The following is a 22,221-nucleotide window of genomic DNA, read 5'->3' as shown; positions in this document are numbered from 1 at the left end:
GAAATTCTTAACAGTTACTTTAAAATATCAGTAATTTTAGTTATCCGCGTTTGTTTTATTTTCAAACAAATATTGGAACATAAATATATTGATTAAAACCCTCAAAACAAAATTTACCATAAGATATACTTGATAAAAACGGCGAATGTATGACAAGAGCACATGTATTCAAGAGCACAAAGAAATATTTATATGTAATTTTCTTAAAAATTAGTGGTATTGTTGTTCAAATACGTATTCGGAGAGACTGTTTAATTTCTGGAGGAGTCTAGAAAGCAATTCATTTACAAAAAATCAAAAGCTTTATTAGAGGAAGGACCCAGAATCAGGAATCCACTACATTGAATTTCTTCAAGACAGCGTCCAAACCCGCATGCCCTGAAGAGTAAAAGGGTTTCCGGGATAAACAGAAAGTTAATGTTTTTTCACATTAACAATATTCGCCAGATCGTTGACCTTTTGACTTGTTTCTATTTCCAAACTTGAAAAAAAACACCTTTCAGAGGGAAGAAACAAGCCCGAGAAATCATTGGATCTGCCATTTTCCAGTATACTACGGGTCATACCCAAAAATTAGTTCTAAAAACAATCCGAAATTGGATAAAAAATGTTACGGACATGCATTTTACTTGAAAGAGATTATTTAGTAAAATCATGAAGACTAAATCATTGAAAAGCGTCTTTTGCTTCTTTATGAGCACCGAGGACATTATTCATTGAACAGCCCTCGTATATCGCCTTAATTTTTGGTATTTAATCCTTCCTGTTGAGTTATTATAATAAACTTGCAATACTCGAACAAAGCCCATTTATCTTTTAATACATTTTTCAGTTACACCAGTCCACTTGCGATCTTTTAATAGGAAAGAAAAATATACAGTGTATTAATTTTTTAGACCTGGTTCTTTGCGGCTCAACCCCATTCCAAGTATCCGAATATCGGGCGTTAACAAAATTTTAATTAAATGTACCGATCGTATTACGATTTAAAATAAATATTTTAAACATACATAAACTCATTCTAGTAAAATTTGAAAGAGACTTCTCAAAATTCCACATTTTTTTCGTACTTTGTATCTTTAAAATATTCATGGAAACATAATTAAAAAAAATTGGTGGTTTAATAAAACTAGCTGTAATAATGTAGCCCCCCCCCCCCCTTCGAGGACCCTCTCCAAAAAATATCAGATAAAAAAATCGGAGAGGGCTACATTATTGCAGCTAGAATAAAACATGAACAGTTATTCAATAAATTTAGATTTAACATTCCACCAAAATAAAAGGAAAATACACCCCCCCCAAAAGAAAATGCTCAATCACTATATGCTATACCTATTTAACTGAGGAATCCAACACTTGAGAATTACTTTAAAAAAAGTCAATCAATGAGTTTAAAGCATTATAATAATGTATTCAAAACAATTCAAAATTTAGTAACGGTGTTTTTACTCTCTCTCTCTCTCTCTCTCTCTCTCTCTCTCTCTCTCTCTCTCTCTCTCTCTCTCTCAAATTGTATTTGTCTATATAATGATTTCATATTCCTTAATGTAAATTGAACTCACACGAGTAAATAGGGAAATGGTCGATTTATTTAAAAAATCGCATATTTCGTAGCACGTACGTACTTGTACTCTAACGGATGGGGTTGGGGTGGGGATGGATCGAGTTTCACCCATTTTTTAAAAAAAAAAAAGAAATATAGTAATTTGCTATTATATAATACATGTATTTTGTTTAAATTTTTTTTAACTCAAAGACGGCTGTCCCCTTGCCGTTTTTTCTTTTTTCTTGAGGCCGAAAACAATATGAGAATTATCAAAATAATCGCCTTTAATATATTGGTTTTACTTCTTGTTTTTCATTTCTCCCCCCCCCCCCACCCCATTTTGCGCTTTAGGCAAGTTTCTGCTGCAGTTTAAAATAGATTTTCAATAATTGTTTAAGATATTCCTAGTCCCCAAGATATCATTTACCTGATGCATTATTAGCATTAATTCAAAGGGACATATCAGAAAAATATATGAGAACACTTTGTATTTGTGTACAGGTAAACTTGATTTTGTGTAGTCATCATCAGAGGGAGACGCACTTTTTACTTCCCTAGCAAAAATCTAAATAATCTGTACTTCTGTTCAAATTGACACATATCAAAGAATTACATTCATTTGCCGTACATGTATATTTTCTCATTAGAGATTTCAATAGAATTGTGTCATTATTTTACATTAAAATTCTGGAAGAAAAATGGTCATATCAAACTGATCATGATTACGCCTTTCACTGTAATACATTGAATTCATGCGTCTTGTTAAAACAAATCGATGAAATATTAAAAGTTATACCGGTATGTAATTAATAAAGTCAATACGGAACAAATAAAAAAGAAAAAGTGATTAAAATTAAAATTTTGGAATACAATTAAAGCAAAAACACACATTTGAACTTATAAGTTAGCTTTGGTTATCTTTTCAATATCTATTCAATATATTTATTAATTAGGTGCTTTTAGTTGAGTAGCAGCATGTAAAATCTGCATACTTTAGGAAACTTACGAAAAGTACATCGAACACAGGAAACAAAACGAAACAGTAAATAAATTTTAATTTGTTCATACGCAACAAAATAAAATAAATAAACTTGACAATATTAAATCACGGAATTAAACAAGCAGTCAATCAATCTAAATGCCTCAAGAAGGAGCTTTGCTCTCTAACATTTCTACTCTGAATGGAATTATTTTTCTGGATTCAAGTTTTAATATTTCTCAATAATACACAACAAGATTGCCACTTTTCCTAAGGATTAAGAATAAAGTTAAAATTTGTGAAAGTGCAAGGATGTGTCAATCAAACCCGCCAAAAAATTTGAAGGTTTAAAATCTTTTAAGGTAAGTCACTCGTCAGCTTTTTAGAAAATTTCACGCAGAAGCTTTTACTTCAAAACTACTTAATAAAAATCAATTTTTATAACATATTTAAATTCAACAATGTAAATTTTTTAACATTCAATGAAAAACTGCTCAAAAATCTACAAAAAAGCAAGATTTATGAGGGACTATTTCTTTTGGTGGAAGGATATTTAGCAGAAAATTCGGCAAATCTGCACATTTATAAAATTTAATGTAATGGAAATTTAGCCTCACATACTTTTACTCGGAGAATATTTTCCGTTTTGATATTGCTAAAAATATTTAATATAGGTCTTAATTTATATTTTTAGACTAAGTTTTACACCTTCCCTCAACAAACTTGTCCAAAAAATGAAAATATATTAAAGAAGTCAAGATCAAATTTACAATATTTTTTGCCTGAAAATCACATATTTTGACAAATATTTCAAAATGATCATCACTGACCCCATCTTTTTCTTTCATTATTTTAAACTACTCGACACTTGTGACTGATCAGCACTTAAGTCGTAAAAAGTTTGATATAAGAAAATTTTTTATTGCCTATTAAGTTTTTTAATACCCCAAAAATGTTAATTTTTAGTGCAAAAAGGTCACACAATAAATTACGCGCATTCATTTGCAAGATTTGTTTAATGATAAATATTATTCAAACTATTTTACATAAAATAAGATTATATTTATTGCCATGCTTACATTTGATCAAATATAATAAGGGTTAAAGTAAGTAACCAAAGAGATGAAATTTAAGTGCAAAAAGGTCAACTTAAATGTACCGTAGATCAGTAGGATGCACACTGACCCCCTATTTTCTTGGCTATTTTGAGTTACACTTTTTGAATACTTATCCAAAATATACTTCTCAAAAAATCCTTGATATAACAAATTTCAGGAGCGACTTACCTTAAATGAAATAAGATTTTCAATTGTTGTTTGTGTGAAATGCTATCAAAATATATAATTTGTGATAATATACAAAAAATATTAACTTCAAATCTGTGTCCAAGTACCTTAAAGTTTAAAATACATGTAACTAATTAAATCAATGTATTAAAAAAAATATTAATTGTAAGAAATTTATCTATTTTTTATCTTTTGTTTTATTTTATTTTCATCGGCCACTACACTATTGAAGATTGTACTCAATCTGGCCGACGAAAAAAATGTGTTATTAAATTTTGCGTTCCTGCCTTTTGCTTAATCTCGACGCAAAATGTAACAACGCAAAATGTTATGATCCAAAAATCGTGTTATTACATTTTGCGTTATTACATTTTGCGCTGATCTCGACGCAAAATGTAATAACTCGAAATGTTATAATTCTCCAAAATGTGTTGTTACATTTTACGTTATTACATTCTGCGTTTATTTCGACGCAAAATGTTATAACGCAAAATGTAATAATCCAGGTTTATTACATTTTGCGTTGTTATTACATTTCGCGTTGTAACAGTACACTGTTAAAAAGCGTTTTTAAAATGTTTCATGATATTTGTGAATCGATGTTATTAAATGTAGCTCAGAAAAATATTGTAACTTAAGTCCTTTGTCAGGAAATCGCGATTTTGATAATTTCATTCACTGTGTGTACATGCAATGCAACACCTGAGCAAACAAAACAATTTATTTGGTATTTCATAAGAATAGTTCTGAGAAAACAATATTACAAGAAGAATATGGAGATAACGAACAGTATTCAATCTCAAAGTCCATAAAACAATGCGAAATTGGAGCAGAGCAAACATGGGTCTCCGGAATATCAGAGGTTATTGAAAATAATGTTTTCCATTATCAGTGTTTTTTTTTCTGTGACAAATTTTCTCGTAGGTTTAGAATAATTAAACCTCTGTACAATAATTTACAATACTATGTGCACACTTAGTTACAAAGGCTATTATGCAGTTGAGGTCTTCTTGATCTCTGAGAGTTGTAAAGATTAATCAACAAAGTATTATAGAGCTTTGCAATGGGGTTTGTGGAGGGGGGTTGCGTGCTGGTAAGATGTGGTTTGTTAAAGCTGAAGATATTTACTGGGTGGTCTGTGTGTGAGGATAAACAAGATTCTAAACAATTTAGTTAATACGAGGGCCGTTCAAAAATTACGCGGACTGTACAATTATTTACTCTTATAGACGTTATATAGTTATGAAATTTCACAGAAATGTGTATCCTAAAGATTTCGATAAATTTTGGGCACAATTTCTGTATTTTAGAATTATTCTACTAAAATTATCGCTATGTTGATATCGCTGATGGAGAGGTACGGAGCAAGACAAATAAAATTGAAGCAAAAGCATGCGGAATCCAAAATTTAACTCATTAATTTTCTATAATTCGCGATATTTTTCGACAATTTTCTCAAATATATCTTTAAACTGTTTTATTATTATGTATTTAGATTTCTGACATGATATTTGAAGTAGTAACAGAAATATGGTGATTTTTCTCTTATGCGATCCCCGTAAAAACGACTGTGAAAATGACGTCTCCTGAATTGACGGCGCACCACTTTTGTTTAATTATGTGTAATGCTCGAGATATCGCCAAAATAGATCCAAAATATGCATAATTAAACATGTAGTAAACTAGGGTATTGGTGACACTTGTTCACAAATAACTCATTGAAATTTTAGACCGTTAGACCTCTGTAAAAAGGCTATATGGGAGGACGGGAAGAAGATTATCTACGAAAACTTTATCCGGACTTTAAAGAAAGTGATTGAGAGTGACCAATGTCACGCTATATCTCATAAATACCTGCAGTTTTTGGTTTTAAAACAAAAAAAAGAATAATGTTTACTTGTTAAATAGATTTTAAGCTTGACAAGAAATGGGATTTGGATGTTGAGTAGATAAAGTAACTCAAACTGTACGGGAACTCTTGGAAAAATGTTCAGAAAATGAAAGCTCAATCACATATTTTTTATAATGCCTGTGACGTCGAAGATTTTGCTGCTCCATGACTTAGTGATATGTCCTGAAAAATCACTCAAAATTGATACCAATTTACAACATTTTGATATGAAATTTTGAAGGCCATATAAGTAAAGATTCTTTTATATTATGTGTGACATTTTGCCCGATTATGTCGTCAAATTTTTTTTCTGTGCACCAAGTCCGCGTAATTTTTGAACGGCCCTCGTATAATACTTTCCTTGCAGAAGCTCTATTTGATTTTATTGTTTTGTATTTTTACTTCTTATACAATATCAATATATCAATATACACTTACTGCTTGTTGTACAAAAAGTCTCCAGTAGATTTATCATTCCAACTCATTTAAGTACTATCTTCTTATGATTACAGGAAGAGGAACGTAAAGAATGGGTGAGTTCTTTTTATTTCAAATTCAAATATGCAAAGCGTATTCTTTTATACTTAAAATCTATTTTATTTTTGGATCATTTGAGCTACATGGGTTACTTACTGCTATCTGTTTTAATCTGACGTCTGTCATGATATGCGTCATCTGTTCACATTTAAACATATATTTTTCATATTGTGTTTATTTCATGAGGATCACTGCCTGAGATATCAAACTATAAAAAAACATGTTTATTTTACTTGAAATCACGATTTCAGTAATTAATAATGAGAGATAACTGAAATGTTTTCTTTCAAAACAACAATGAATGTTGTAGGAACAATTATCTAGAATGATAATGAGGATATTATTTATTGGATTTCATTGGGTTGATGAATGTTTTTCTAAAGATATATGTATAATGTGCATTGTTAAACAGCGTTTTAAAAATGTTGCATGATATTTGTGAATCGATGTTATTAAATGTAGCTCAGAAAAATATTGTAAATTAAGTTAAGTGACAGGAAATCGCGATTTTGATAGTTTCATTTACTGTGTGTACATGCACTACAACACCTGAGCAAACAAAACATTTTATTTGGTATTTCATAAGAATAGTCCTGAGAAAACAATATTACAAGAAGGATATGGAGATAACGAACAGTATTCAATCTCAAAGTCCATAGAACAATGCGAAATTTGAGCAGAGCAAACATGATCCTCCGAAACATCAGAGGTTATTGACAAGTATGTTTTTCATTATCAGTATTCTTTCTGTGACGAATTTTCCCGTAGGTTTAGAATAATTAAACCTCTGTACAATAATGTACTTTTTACAATACTATGTGCACACTAGGTTACAAAGGCTATTAAGCAGTTGACGTCTTTTTGATCTCTGAGAGTTGTAAAGATTAATCAACAAAGTATTATAGAGCTTTACAAAAGGGTTGGGGGGGGGGGGTTGCGTGCTGGTAAGATGTGGTTTGTTGAAGCTGAAGATATTCATTGGGTGGTCTGTGTGTGAGAATAAACAATATTTTATACAATCAAATTCTTTCCTTACAGAATCTCTATTTGATTTTATTGTTTTGTATTTTTACTTCTTATTACATAGGAAATACATGTAGGTATTTTTAATGATATAAACTTCTTTTTTATGTCTCAGTATTTTTTGTACACTTATTTCTTGTTTATATCTTTCTCTTTATAATTATAGGAAATGGAAGAACTATGGGAAAAAGGTAGAAGAGTAAGTATTTTGATCACATATTAATCCTAGCTGGTTCTCCTCTAAAATAATGCGAGAAAGCAACAATATTATTTTTTTTGAAAATATCACTGAATGTTGCATGTACAAAAATTTAGAAAGATATAGAATATGTTATTTATTTGATGGATGGGCATGATTACTATTCTACCATGATTATTGCCGACATAAAGAAGTACCGCTGACATTATTCTCCAATAAATCACGATTATCATCAAAAAATTAGAAACACGTATCAAACCTAAGCAATTCAAATGCATGTTTGGCTATAGAATGAAATTAGGGAATAACTATCTTTTAATTTGGTATTTGCGACCGTAAATGCTGATATAACGTTCGCAAACTGAGTTTTACTGAGTAAAACGGATGTTTGCGACCGATAAATCAGCATTAACGGTCGCAAATACCAAATTAGAAGATTAGTTATTCCCATTCTAATGCATTCTATGCATTTTGTTTGTTGTTTACGTCTTATTTTGTTGATTTTCTTTACATAAAATACGTCACAGGGCATTGTGTTTTTGCGTCTCTCTATTATGACGTCACAATGAAAAGCTTTTACTCGCGTTAATGCTCGTTTTACTGCTTCAAACATCATTCCATTAGCCAATCAAATCGTGTTTTACAAAACAATTGCATTAGAATACATGCTTGTTTAGACCACTTCGATGTGTCGCCTTTTGCAGTATAAACACTGTAGATTACACAAGGTTGCTGATGAATGTCTTTTTTCATAGCTAAGCGGGGCTATTCCACGGGTCTCCCTACACACTTAAATTTAAACAATCTGATTTTAGTCCAAATAGAGCAGTAAAAAAGAAATATGTAATTTTAAAATAAAAAAGGCTATTTTAAATGCAACAAAAGCTCAAATCGTATGCATTCTATACACAGGTAAGCAAACAAATTTCCACTCTGGTGTTAAATGGAACAGCGTTATCGAGACATTGTGACCTAATTCGTTTCTCTATAGAGGAAACAATCAGCCCCTATTTTAGCACTTTTTGTAGACATGGTAGAAAAGAAATAAAGTCCTTGTTTTCGTGAATGATGCAGGATAACCTCCTCGGTTTCATTTCTTAAACATGTGATAGACGCCGTAGAAAAATTGAAATTGTAGTAGTTTTATGAAATTTTGGAACACGCAAGGATTAAATAGAATAACAAATAGCAACTGAGCAGCTGTAAAATAAGGTGTTTTTTCAATTATATGTCGTTGAAAAGGAGTTCGTCTTGTCAATTTCAGTCCAACTATTTGAGAATTTTGGCTAATTTGGTTAATTCTAAGTCATTTAGTATAATATTGCTTTCTTTTCCAAATTCTTTTCTTTATATCCAAGCGCTCTGAGAAAAATGTTATAAACCAAGTGTTATAAACCAAACAGAAACTTTAAATTCCAATTGTTTTGTCTGAAAGATTCGATATCATGCTTGGTTACTCTACCATGGCAATATTTAACTATAATTTTTCTTCCGACAATAGACTGTACATATGTACATGTACTGGAATAAAAGGTTAAAATATTGCGCTTGAACAAGGCGTGGTTTGATCTACCTTAGCAAAAAAAAATATATACGTGTAAAACACACTAGTAAAATAGAAGACAATGGTATAATATTTAAGATAGTTAGCTATAGTTTACTTAAGGGATAGAATGTTTATTATAATAAATCAAAATATTCTAACTATAAACTTCAAATTGTGAACTTTAAAAAAATCCTCTCTTTAACAAACCCATGAAAATCAAAGCCATTCTTGACTTATCTACCATTTTTTCTTTGAAAATTATCAAGTCAATATAAATCTATAGGGAATCGTCGGAAATTCAATATTTTACTTTTCGTTCATTCTGGACTTCATTTTTGTTTAGATTTGAAATTCAATAAGCTTAATATATTGCTAAAAGTTGCATTTTTCAATTCTATCATTCTCATGTGAAATTCCTTATCTGTTATTTATTAAAAATAACTGAGAGATGTTTGTCGGACAAAAAAGGGAGAAGAAGAATTTAAATGCCTTTAGACCACTTTTTATCAATCATGCTACAAACACGATCAATTAATTATTTCATTATCAGCGTATTATTGTGACAAAATCTTTTGTAGATTTCGGCAAAAATAAACATCGGTGCGATGATGTACATTTTTTTTCAAAACTGAAAATTATGAGGATTCACCAATGTATACTAGGTTGTTTAGTTATTCACGTCTTTGTGATGTCTGAAAGTGTTAAGCATTCATATTCAAAACAAGGGGGTAGTTGGTGTGGATTGTTAATCCTGACGATATACACTGTCCGGTTTCTGCGTGAGAATAAACCGTCTTACAAACAACTAGATTTGACAGAGCATTAAATTATTTCTTCTCTTTACTTCTTTGGATTGTATTGGAAGAGGATGGGTTGGTGGTAGGATGTGGGTTGCTAAAGCTGACGATATACAATAGATGGTCTGTGTGTGAGGATAAACAAGATTTTACACAATTTATTTGATATAATATTTTTCCTTACAGAAGCTCTATTTGATTTTTTTTTTGCTTTGAATTTTTACTTCTAATTATATAGGAACTAGGTATTTTTAATGATATAAACTCCTTTTCTATGTCCAATAATTTTTTTTGAATTTATTTCTGCCATTTGTTGCTTATATCTTTCTTTTTATGGTTATAGCTAACGGAAAGATTGAAAAGAGTAAGTATTTTGATCACATATCAATCTAAGTTGATTTTCCTGTGTTATAATGCGAGATAGTAACAATTTTACTTTAAAAAAAAAAAACAACACTGAATTTTGTATGTACAAAAAATTAGAAAGATATGGAATGTATTATTTGTTGGATGGATGAACATGATTACCATACATGTGATGCACGCTGTAGAAAAATTGAAATTGGAATAGTTTTATGATATTTTGGAACACGCAAAGATTAAATAGAATTAAAAAAATTACAACTGAGCAGCTGTGGTATTCCATTTTTATGTTGTTGAAAAAGACGTTCGTCTAGTCACTTTCACTCCAACTGTTTGCGAATTTTAGCTAATTTAGTTAATTCTAAAGTTATTTAGTATAATTTTGCTTTCTTTTCCACATTCTTTTCCTTAGAGCCAAGCGCTCTGAGAGAAATGTTATAAACCAAATAAAACATTCTCATCGTTTTGTCAGACAGATTTGATAACATGATTGTTTACTCTACCGTTGCAATATTTAACTATAATTGTTTTCTTCCAACAATAAACTGTACATATATACATGTACTAGAATAAAAGGTTAAAGTATTGCATTTGCACAAGGCGTGGTTTAATCTAACTTAGCGGGAAAAGAACATAAACGTGTGAAAAACACTAGTTTAATAGAAGACAATAGTATACTATTTAAGATAGTTATCTATAGTTTACTTAGATGGTAGAATTTTTACTGTAGTAAATCAGAGTATTCTAACTATGAAGTTCAAATTGTAAACTTTCTTTTAATTCTCATTGACATCACCATGAAATCTACAATTAAGTTGAAATAATACTTTCCTTACAGAAGCTCTGAGAGAAATGTTATAAACCAAATAAAACATTCCCATCGTTTTGTCTGACAGATTTGATAACATGATTATTTACTCTACCGTTTCAATGATTAACTATATTTTTTTCCGTCCGACAATAGACTGTTAATATGTACATGTTCTAGATTAAAAGTTTAACATATTGCGTTCGAACAAGGAATTGTTTGATCTACTTAGCGATAAAAAAACATAAAGTACACGATAGTATGATATTTAAGATAATTATCTATGGTAGAATTTTTACTGTAGTAAATCAAAGTATTTTAACAATAAATTTCAATTAGTGAACTTTTTAAAAAAAATTCTCTCATTAACATAACCATAAAAAATCAAAGCCAATCTTGACTGTTCTACCATTTGTTCTTTCAAAATTATCAAGTCAATTATATCTATATAACTTGTTACAGTAATAGTTTTTTAAGATATAATTCCATAGGGAATCGCCGGAAATTTACTTTTTTACTTTTAATTCATTTTTGACTTCATTTTTGTTTAGATTTGAAATTCAATACATGTATTCTTAATATATTGCTAAAACTTGCATTTTTCAATTTTAACCTTCTCATGTGAAACTGCTAATTTGTTTTTTATTGAAAATAACTGAGAGATGTTTTTCGGACAAAAAAGGAGTAAAAAGTAAATGCCATAGGACCATGTTTAGGTCACCTGAGTAAACTCAGGTGACCCATTGCTATCCGTTTCCGTCCGTCGTCGTTCGTTGTTTTTCGTGCGTCGTTTGTCGTGCGTTGACATTTGAACATTTTCAGCTTCTTCTCTGAAACCACTGAAGCAATTTCAACCAATTTTGGCATATAGCATCTATGGGTGAATAAAAATTGTAAATTTCATGGTCCCTGCCCCCCTGGGGCCTGTGGGGTGGGGCAAATACCACTAAAATTAATGAAATCTTTAAAAATCTTCTTCTTTACTCCTGGACATCAAGCAGGCAAACTGTTTTCATGATTGTAATCAGCATTTGAGTCCTCTACCAAAATTGTGAAATTCATGGCCCTGGGGTCAGGGGTTCTAGTGCTAGGGCGGGGCTAAATAAGTATATAGTGAAAATGCATTATTTCTTTGAAAATCTTCTTCTCTGCTCCTGGGTATCAAATAAACCAACTAAGTACATAGTTATGATGAGCAAGAGTGCCTCTACCAAAATTGTCCATTTTATGGCCCCAGGGTCAGGGGTTCTGGTGATAGGGCGGGGCTCTATTGATTATATAGTGAAAATACATGAATTCTTTAAAAATCATCTTCTCTGCTCCTGGGTATTAAATGAACTAACTAAGCACAAAGTTATGATGAGCAATAGTGCCTCTACCAAAATTGTGAATTTTATGGCCCCAGGGTCAGGGGTTTTGGTGTTAGGGCGGGGCTCTATAGATTATATAGTGAAAATACATACATCAACTTCATGTTTTGTGTGTAAATTTCTTCTACAATATGAAATATTTTGCCACAATTTTTTTTTTCAGTGTGGTCTCACTTAAGGGGTTAAATCGACATTGTTTCTAAAAATAGAATTCTTGGTCCTTAAGCAGGGTGAAAACAGGAATTTTATAGGATTTTATGTTTAAAAATTCAGCATTTTACTTAATAATGATATAAAATATCCATGTATGGTTGAAAGTAACAAGATACACTTGTTTCGGAAATTTTTTCATAATTACAAACTGTGCCCCCCCCCCCCCCCCCCCCCCCCCGTTTAAGTGCAAAAAGGTCACAAATCTGGCATATTCCCAGATTTTTGAAAACTGGTGAAAATATTCACTTTTCAAAAACCTATAACTCAGAAAGTGACGCTCAGAATCAACTCAATCTCATACCAATTATTAGACAACATGTCAGTCTACATTATATAAAAAATCTGTCCTTGGACTCTGTCACGACAGCCGTCGTGCTCTGTTCAGTCAGACACAACAAGATTTTTTTTTCTATTTACAATTTTTTTTATCTATAAATAAAATCAATAAAAAACAATATTCACAACATATTTTTACAGATATTATTTACAATAAATAGAACTTAAAGTCTCTTATAATCCTCAATATCGTTGGCTCAGAACCACGTCCACGCAGACACGCCCCGTTTCACGACGGACTCCCGCCAACTGGCTCCCAGTGGGTATCCCGGTCTGGTTAAGGTCGTCGCCAACACACACATGGCTAGATTGTAATTGGATTACATCAGGAACCTTTAAATTAAATAACATTTTTAAGTCACAGGCTACGTATACAAAAAGAAAAACTCAAGTCACCATTGACTACAATTGCACTAATGGCACACCATACAAACAGTCCCGGTATTTTTAACCGAACACTATTGTAATAAGAAAAACGTTAAGAATACACAACATCTTAACAAAAGTGGTTTTAACAATTTAACCCACAACACCGACTTTATAAGCGGCAAAACAAAATAGTCTACGTGCGTACATAACATCGTACATTGCACCAGAAATAGAACAATAAACGCATGAGTAACTCTACCCAGCAAAACCTGTATACGTAAATAGTAACAAAAACATTACTTAACTCAAGTTCTTAAATAGTTCTACGTTTTAAATTTATTACTCAAAAACTTACATATATAATAAAAAAACAAACTTACCCCTTATGGAGAAATGGTTACCGTTGGAAAAAAGTATTTATCTACTCATCTTGGACTGTACGTCAAGCATGTAAATCTATGAAAACGTGGACCCCGGCTACTTGGTCAGCTATGCAGGGATTTAAATACCTCATAATACAATAGGTCGTAGCTGACCAATGCCTGCAAAACTTAACTGAGGTTCAATAAGGTAACAAAAATATAGAGGTCCAGTAAAGGGTAAATAAAATAAAAACCATAAACGTAATGTGAATACAATTAAAATTAAATATTGATTGTGACAGACTCTCAAATATTTTGCTGTACTTTTTACTAGGGATGTCAACGAGTACCCGGTTAACCGGGTACTCGATCGAACGTCCGAGTATCGAATACTAAAATCGGTACTCGGTTACTCGGATGTATATTTTTGAATAGTTCTAAACTTATTTATTAATGCATTAAACAATCTGTTTTAAAACTTAAAATGCTCATTGCACTTGTACATACAGTAATTAGGGTTTCCTACGACTCTAAATGACCGTTATCGCCTGTGGCAGTGTTTATACAGTAATTATCATGACCAAGCACCTTGGGTACCTGGCTTTTCTCACCTTCGGCTGTCTTCTTCCCTTATTTTTTGTTTGGCTTTAATTATTTGTTTTCACTGAACATCGTTTAAGATCCACTATGTTTAAATAAATTAGATAATTTTGTCATTTCTCCGAGAAGCCGTAAATTCTCGGGAAAAGAGCGGATGATATTACACGTGCGATATTACATGCCAATTCAATTGGTTAAAGGCAAAGGCTTTAAAAAAAACTGATGTCCATCGTTGCACCAAACTAAAAAATACCGTACCGTAATATTATAAAGTCTAGGATCGAAAAAGTGTACGAAAATCGTAAATCTGCTCTGTTAGGAGAACTTGATCAAGTTCAAGTTGATACTGTACGTAACTCTGACGATTGATACCTGGTCGTCAAACGCGACAAAGAGTTACATTACAATTACGTAGCAGATTATTTTTTTAAACAAAAACACTGTGAACAATTTGTAATTTTAATTCTTGTGTTTATTTGATAAATAAATTGAATATTAAGTATGTTATATTAAATTTCGTCGGGCACGAAGTGCTCATCATTATTATGACAGAAAAACATTCACGGATAGGTCTCCTATCAGTGCATCTGGTTTTATTTCTACAAGAGTTTACAATGTTTTATACTTTTCAATTTGCTTGTTCATATTTATTTACACTTTTACCGAGTACCCGGGTACTCGATCGGAAAAACGTCCGAGTAACCGAGTATTAAAAATCGACCGATTTAAAATCCCTACTTTTTACTTAAAGTTAAACATTTTTTTGTGAATTTTCAAAATTTCTCATCCCTGAACTTCAGCAAGGAGTTATTTTGCTGATTTAAATATTTTCAAAAATTTAAATTTTGCTGTAGAAAAATACCAGTATGTTGTACATTTTTGTTTTCAGTCAATAATTATTTCTTAGGGGGTTAAATGGGGTTAATTGGGGGGGGGGTACCAGAATTGTATTATTTTACATTTTCTTTGAGCAGGGTGATATTCACATACTGCTTAGAACCTGTTTGTCAATCAGTAGACCAAGTATGTTCTCTCTTATCTTAAAAAAAACAAAACATTTGCTTGATAGATAATAAACATAGTACACTGGTACCTACTAATAAGTAGATGGCTCCTTTTAATTTGGAGTTCACAAGGTCAAAGGTCAAGGGTTATAATTCTCGATACACCAGTATGTAGATTTTAATCATTCAAAATCTTGAGGACCCATTGCTTGACAGACATCAAATTTAGTACACTGGTTTCTTGAAAAGTTGAGGACCCCTTTAGATTTTGAGGTCACAATGTCAAAGGTCAAGGGTCAAACTGAACAAAAAGGAATATCAGAGCCAATTTCTTGACAGACATATTGTCATGGCAACAAACTCAAAATGAATGAACACCAAGTTTTAAAAATCAACAAATTAGAACATTTATTATTTTTAATTTCATTGCAGATTGAAATTTGAATTTTACTCAATAACTAAGTACATTCAACAACAAAAAAATTTCAATGCTTGACTGCTTCTTGATATTTTATATTCACTTCCAAAATTAAAATGACCTTGAAATTAAGTATGCTTCAAAAAAATCTACTTGCTTAAGTATACATCATGGTTCTAAATTAAGATAAGATTTAAAAGAAAAAATCATAGTTTCCCAAATCATATTCTGAATTATTTGCTATACCTGTACATGCGTATACAGGAAATTAGTCTTCATAATAGTGTTATATTTGTTAAAACTAAAGCACTGTTGACCTTGAACTTTGATCGTTTCGAACATAATAAACACTTAAAATTTACTCCGAATTTTTGTGTATTCCTGCAAGTGAAACCTGATGCATATTTAATATCAAGATGTTAACAATGTTTAAGTACATGTACCAGTAAAATCGTATAAGTTAACATATATGAAATATCCTGACATTTTGGCTACTACACAAGCTTCTTCAATCATAAACTGTCTTCTTTTCTTCATGTTTGGTACACCATTTGTGTTGATCTTTTGGTCTCAAGCTTTCAAAATCTATAAGGTGTATCCAAACTATTCTGTTCAGTATGACCCCATTTTCTTCCTATGTAACATCCAATAACTTCTGGAGAAATTGAACAAGCACTGAAATTTCCACTCCTTGTTTAAAGAAGAACTGGACTGTCTCCAAATACATAAAAGTAGTACTCAAAGCATGTACTCGAGAAAAAGGACAGTTTTCAAATTAAATTGAAATAAACCATACTAGACATATTCTAAGACTTTTAAAATAACTGTCAAGTGGATAATAATGCTACATTTATATTTTCCAATTGAAGAAAATGTCATCAAATGACTTGGTAAGATTCTTCACAAATTCTTCTAGTTATCTTTGAAGAAAACAAGAGCTTCATACTGTAAACCAACTTTTATTCGCGTGGGAGAAATTTTCGTGAATTTCGCGAGAGCCTCGTCATCGCGAATATTTCTCGCCGCGAACCGGTTCTTAAAGTCTATGTGTCTATTAAAAAGAAACCTTAATAGGCTTTATCGCGAAAATTAATCGTCGCGAACTGGTTTACCTCCGGCAAATCGCGAAATAAAATTGTCGCGAATAAAAGTTGGTTTACAGTATATCCTTGAAGTAAAGTAACAGAATAAGGAAAAATGCATCTGGCAAATTGACAGATAGACAAGGCAATTCCTATTATAGTATAACATATCTTTACCATTTTCTCAGCAGTGGCAAGTAATTGGTAATGCTTTTGCTGCATTGTCTCTCCTCTTCTTATTTCTGGATTCTGTTCACAAAACTACATTGGAAACTCTATGTAGTTATTCTTTATAGCTCCACAGCTGAAAATCCCATTGTAAAGCCCAGCCCTAACCAGGGAAATGAATTTGAATAATCTGAAATTGCACGAGAAATATAAGAATAAAATGAAATATTCTTTACAAAGTACAATTTCCCAGACTTATATTTATAATATTAGTTGTTTTAAACACAAACCTGTCAAGGAACACATGGTGACCTCAATTTGAAAAGTCTGCAGTCTGCACAAGTATTTGACAACAACTTTTTTTCTAGTAATTGTAATCTCCCATAAAGAAAATTCTACTATTCCATAAAGCCGAAAATCATTAGTGTAGCCATCTTCATAACATCTCATAAATATGTGAAAAATATTTTGCTAAATGAGATTCTTTATAATCATGCATCCCACATATGAGACAATAATGGTGATTTCATCGACAGTGAAGACCCATCTATCTAATTCTTAACGTACCCTATTAGTAAACAGTCTTTGAAAACCCTGGACCTATTCAACTTTTCATTCCCTCTTCATCACCCCACAAAGGCTACTTATGCTATTTATAATTCTGCAGATGTGAATATTTTGCAATATTGTTGAAATTATACAGATATTTTTGTTGCTACATGTTCATGTACCAACCTTGAAATTTCTCTTGACAGGTTTGCTAGGTATATATTCAGGTCGAGTACAATCACTAGATTTAGCTACGTACTAGGTAGAATTTTTTTTATAGAAATAAATTACTTTGGTACAGAGCTCAATAATTAATAAAGCTACTTAAGGTAGGTAAATAAAGCTAACGAAGTAGGTAAATCAAGCTACGTAGCTAAATCTAGTGAATGTACCAGACCTGATATTGTCTTGTAAAAAAATCTTCTCTTGTACATAATCAAGTCCCCATCAAAATTGTTTATTTTTTTTCCTACATATCAATAAGCCTTTTTATAAGGTACATAGTATTATAAACCAAGATCCAACTACCTGTTTCTATTTTGAAATTCAAACATTGTTGATTCGGTATCAATCATCACGGGACCATCATCACTACATCCGTCTCGCTGCCAAATAAATGTTCGCTGTCAGAATCATATTCATCAAAATCAGAGCCAGAATCTGAAGACTCGTTGACAATATTCACGCACCTGAATCTTTTTCTGAGGACGTACAACTACGACGCAGGATGCCATAATGTTTACACGTGGTTACGGAACCGTATATCGATCCCGATGGATTTCGTAATTTTTTAATGTATTTTATACATAGGCCATTAGTATATACGTAACAAATTACATTCACAGGAAAGGACAATTCCAATTAATTATGAAAACACGTAATTACTATGTAAACAATAATCAATAATTATCAATGAATACCTGTTGGAATAGAGGACTGGTATATTTTACTTTTTAGAATTATAAATTAGATTCCTTTTTACTAATATTTGAATGAAAAATAAGGGAATTAAATCATTTTTCACAATGTTCATTTTAAATTCCAGCTATTCCAATGTTTTGCCAAAAAATCTGTTTATTTTATGATCTAGAATTAAGATATCCTGTAAGGCTTTTTTTCTTCGTTATTTTTCTCAAATCCATATATATTTAATTGAACTAAAACATTTTTTCATTAATTTATTCGTTATTTTCTGTGGTAAAATGTACAAAATACAGATAAATCTACGAAGGGTGTAATTAATCAAATTACTGAAAAAACAAATTAACTATAAAATCATCTATTGTTATCTGCAAGTGGGGATAGGTGGAAATGAAATTTTTAAAAAGTGGGAATAGGCAGAAGACACTGTTCAATGCATGCTCTCCGCTCTTTTTCCCCAGCATGCTCTTTGCTCCTTTTAGTGCTCTGGCTAAACCATTATTCGTCTCAAGATGAAATTAATTACTGAACAATAAAATGTAGCATTCACTACCCTCACTAACGGTCGCTCCGTCAAACATATGCGTAAAGTAAATGAAAATGTCAAGAAGAACTTGGGTAGGAGTGATCACGTCATCTATCTTAATGTGATGACCATTATTTCGTTTTTTTTTTCAACTTGTAAAAATTCCCCGTGGAGATCCGGGTTAGAATAGGTCCTCAGTATCCCCTTGCTTGTCGTAAAAAGCGACTAAATGGGGCGGTCATTCGGATGAGACCGTATAAACCGAGGCCCCGTCTCACAGCAGGTGTGGCACGATAAAGATGCTCAAAGGCCGTAAGTGCCGAGTATAGGCCTAAATTTGCAGCCCTTCACCGGCAATGGTGACGTCTCCATATCAGTGAAATATTCTGGAGAGGGACGTTAAACAATCAATCAATCAATCAATCAAACTTGTAATACCGCTTTCCTTTGCATTTCATTAAAGAAGACAATTTGAATTGGCAATTTTGCCTGAAAAATACGTTTAAGCATATAAAAAAGAATCGAATTCCATTTTTGACTCCCTGTTTGATTCGCTACTTATAAAATTTTTACCGGAAAAAACTATAGATTTTCGACGGATATGCAGCCATGACGACGTTGTAGATCCGTCTTGAAAGTTAACAAAGAAAATGTTGCATTATTATTTAATTCTTTGTACGTGTTTTTGTTTTTTTTAAAGTCATATTTATTCCATATTGTACAATATTTTGTTGGCCTTTTCTTAGTGTCGCATATTCGTGTATAAATGCAATCTGGTAATTAGACGTGGCTAAAGGTAGAGTATATTCATGAGAGTATTTAATTTTCTCTTTTTTTTAGATGATGTATCCGTCAACACCTGATCAAGAATCTGATGAAGAATCTGATTAGTGACAAATAAATGCCGTGCTTACCCGATTGAATTGATATTCAATTTACAAACCAGTCCTGTAAAAATGACTTATTTTTATCTCACTAGATTAAAACATCATATTTTACACTTTTATTGTATATTTTTGTTTGTTTGAATATTGCTGTAAAGGAACGCATTATTCTTTTGAAACTCACAAGTTTAGGGCAGATGTATACATGAAAGACAATTGACCTGGAAACCTAACAAGAAAAAATGAGAAATGTTCAAACTCCCAAGCTGGGACATATTTTTTGGAAGAATAGAGAGAGCAGAATGATAAGGACACAATTTTCTTTACAGACACATTTTGTTAATACAGTATCAAGTTACTTTTCTACCAAAAATGGATGAATCAGCCTTTTAATGTCCATTTTAAATAGTGAAAAGTCATGATTGAAAAACGTTTTGGTAAATCCCCCAGATACTGCTTAAGCCCGCTATTTTGTATAGAAAAAAAGAAAAACTGTATCTGGAATATTAATAATCAAAAATCTAGATGAAGGTAAAAACAATTACTGGTACGAATAAAATAATGCTTGTATGTTTATCAGATCTGCGTATTCTGTGATATAAATTAATGAAACTATAATCAAAGAACAAACAGCCCTTTAAACCTACGATCAACTCTGGATTAAGAAGTATTTTTGATTCAAAGAATTCATTAATCTGTTGTTTAGAGAACACGAATTTAAAACTTCTTCCAAATTTATAGAATAAGAATACCCTAACGTGAATTATAATAAGGTGAGGTTTTTTCAACTTGAAATTACAATTTTTTCCAACATTCTTCATATTGGCACTTATTCCCTTTTTATCGTATCAATTTTGTTTGTTCTTGTCACAATTTATTGATTTTAAATGAATATGCTATATTTTGTAAAAGAATATCTAGTGGCTCTCCTTTATTACAGACTTTCAAATATTTAAATTTGCTTATTAGCTTTTTCCATTGTATGTTTTATAAATATGATTTATGTTATGTAATGTTGTTTGCCGTTTTATACATCGATTGTGCTGTATTTTTTTTCTCTTCTTCTTAATAAATGTGTAATGTTCGGTCTTTGCTAATTTCTTAAATAAATATTACGAAAATTTGACAGTATTTAATAGAGACAGAAACGAAATGGTTAGTCACATCTCATATCATATACCGTATCTGACTTAAGGATATGATTTGACGAATTCTATAACCTTAAGAGATTTTTTTTTATTTGATGTAATCATCATATTGATTTTATTCTTCACATTCTATTTAGTCTGATAAAGGAATTCTACATCTGTCTCTTGTAGTGTTATAATAATTTTTGACTAAAAAGATGTTTGAAACTCCGTTGAATTATAAACACTCGTCCATACGAGTGGAAAATTCTCGAGAGGGACATTAAATAATATACAATCAACCAATCTATAAAAAAAATGAAATCACTATTACATTCTATCATACATGATGGGTGTTAAAAAAAATTAATTTCACATTTTTCTCTTACTTTCGAAAAGAAATACAATGTACGATGAGAAGACATTAACAATTTGTGATATATTCAAGGAGTTAATTCTTGCTATTGATAAGATTTTAGCAAAAAAGGGAGGGCAGGTATTAAAACAGATAATGTCTGTGCAGAAAATGGATGACGAATACTTGTGACATAGACATTAAGCACAGAGAAGAAAAGATCCTTTCAAATACTATGCAAAAAATATCAAGTCGGGAAACAATTTCGAAATGACAACGCTTTTCTTTTACCGTATCGTTCTTATCCGTACGCTCATCAGCTTGTTTGATGCAAGATACATATAAGCTCTGAAGAAAAAAAGTAAATCATCCTATATTCTCACTTTAAATGACCAGTATTTCTGTCATTCTGGTGCTTTCAATATGTTATTTATTTTTTTATATGGAAGAAAAAACCCAATAATTTCTTGCTACAAATGAATTGCTAAAAATCTAAAGCACATTATTTGGATTTTGTTAGACTTGAAAATTCATTCCTTTAGTTAAGCACTGCTTTGAAATTTTCAAAATAATTCATCATGGTATGAACTTTCTCAACAAACCTTAGATACATATGTATTTAAAGAAAATTGCTTTCTTGTATTTGCTCTTAATTCTGCAGAGAACACGTACAATGTACAATGAATGACTACACAACAGGTCTCTGGAACCAATCCACCCCTCCTAGAGTGTCAAAGATATTTCCCCTACACTTCTGAAATTAAGACAAATGAATCTATTTCAACACACCATCCGTTTACATATTTTTCATCTAATAATTTATTTCTGATATCATACTCTACGTATTTCTTTTCCCCATAAAAAAATTAAATAAATGATACAACGTTTTACTTCCAAAAAGTTTTCCCCAGCTCTCTTTAATCAAAATAACTTGTAATTTACATAAAATCGTCAAGTGTCGG

The 22,221-nt window shown here is 31.3% G+C and overlaps 1 long non-coding RNA gene across 1 annotated transcript; it reads left to right on the top strand.

Annotated features, from left to right (window-relative positions):
• The first annotated feature begins 6,157 nt into the window (after nt 1-6,157).
• LOC134232746 (uncharacterized) lies at nt 6,158-20,691 on the top strand. The gene is made up of 3 exons (XR_009984841.1): nt 6,158-6,235; nt 7,429-7,461; nt 19,734-20,691. It is a non-coding gene; the product is annotated as an uncharacterized LOC134232746 (long non-coding RNA).
• Nucleotides 20,692-22,221: the final 1,530 nt, after the last annotated feature.

The sequence above is a fragment of the Saccostrea cucullata genome, unplaced genomic scaffold (genome assembly GCF_032062105.1).
Source record: "Saccostrea cucullata isolate Sc308-1 unplaced genomic scaffold, CSIRO_AGI_Scuc_v1 ctg4152, whole genome shotgun sequence".
In the NCBI taxonomy this organism is placed as follows: Eukaryota; Metazoa; Mollusca; class Bivalvia; order Ostreida; family Ostreidae; genus Saccostrea; species Saccostrea cuccullata.
This window is presented reverse-complemented; position numbering and strand designations above follow the sequence as displayed.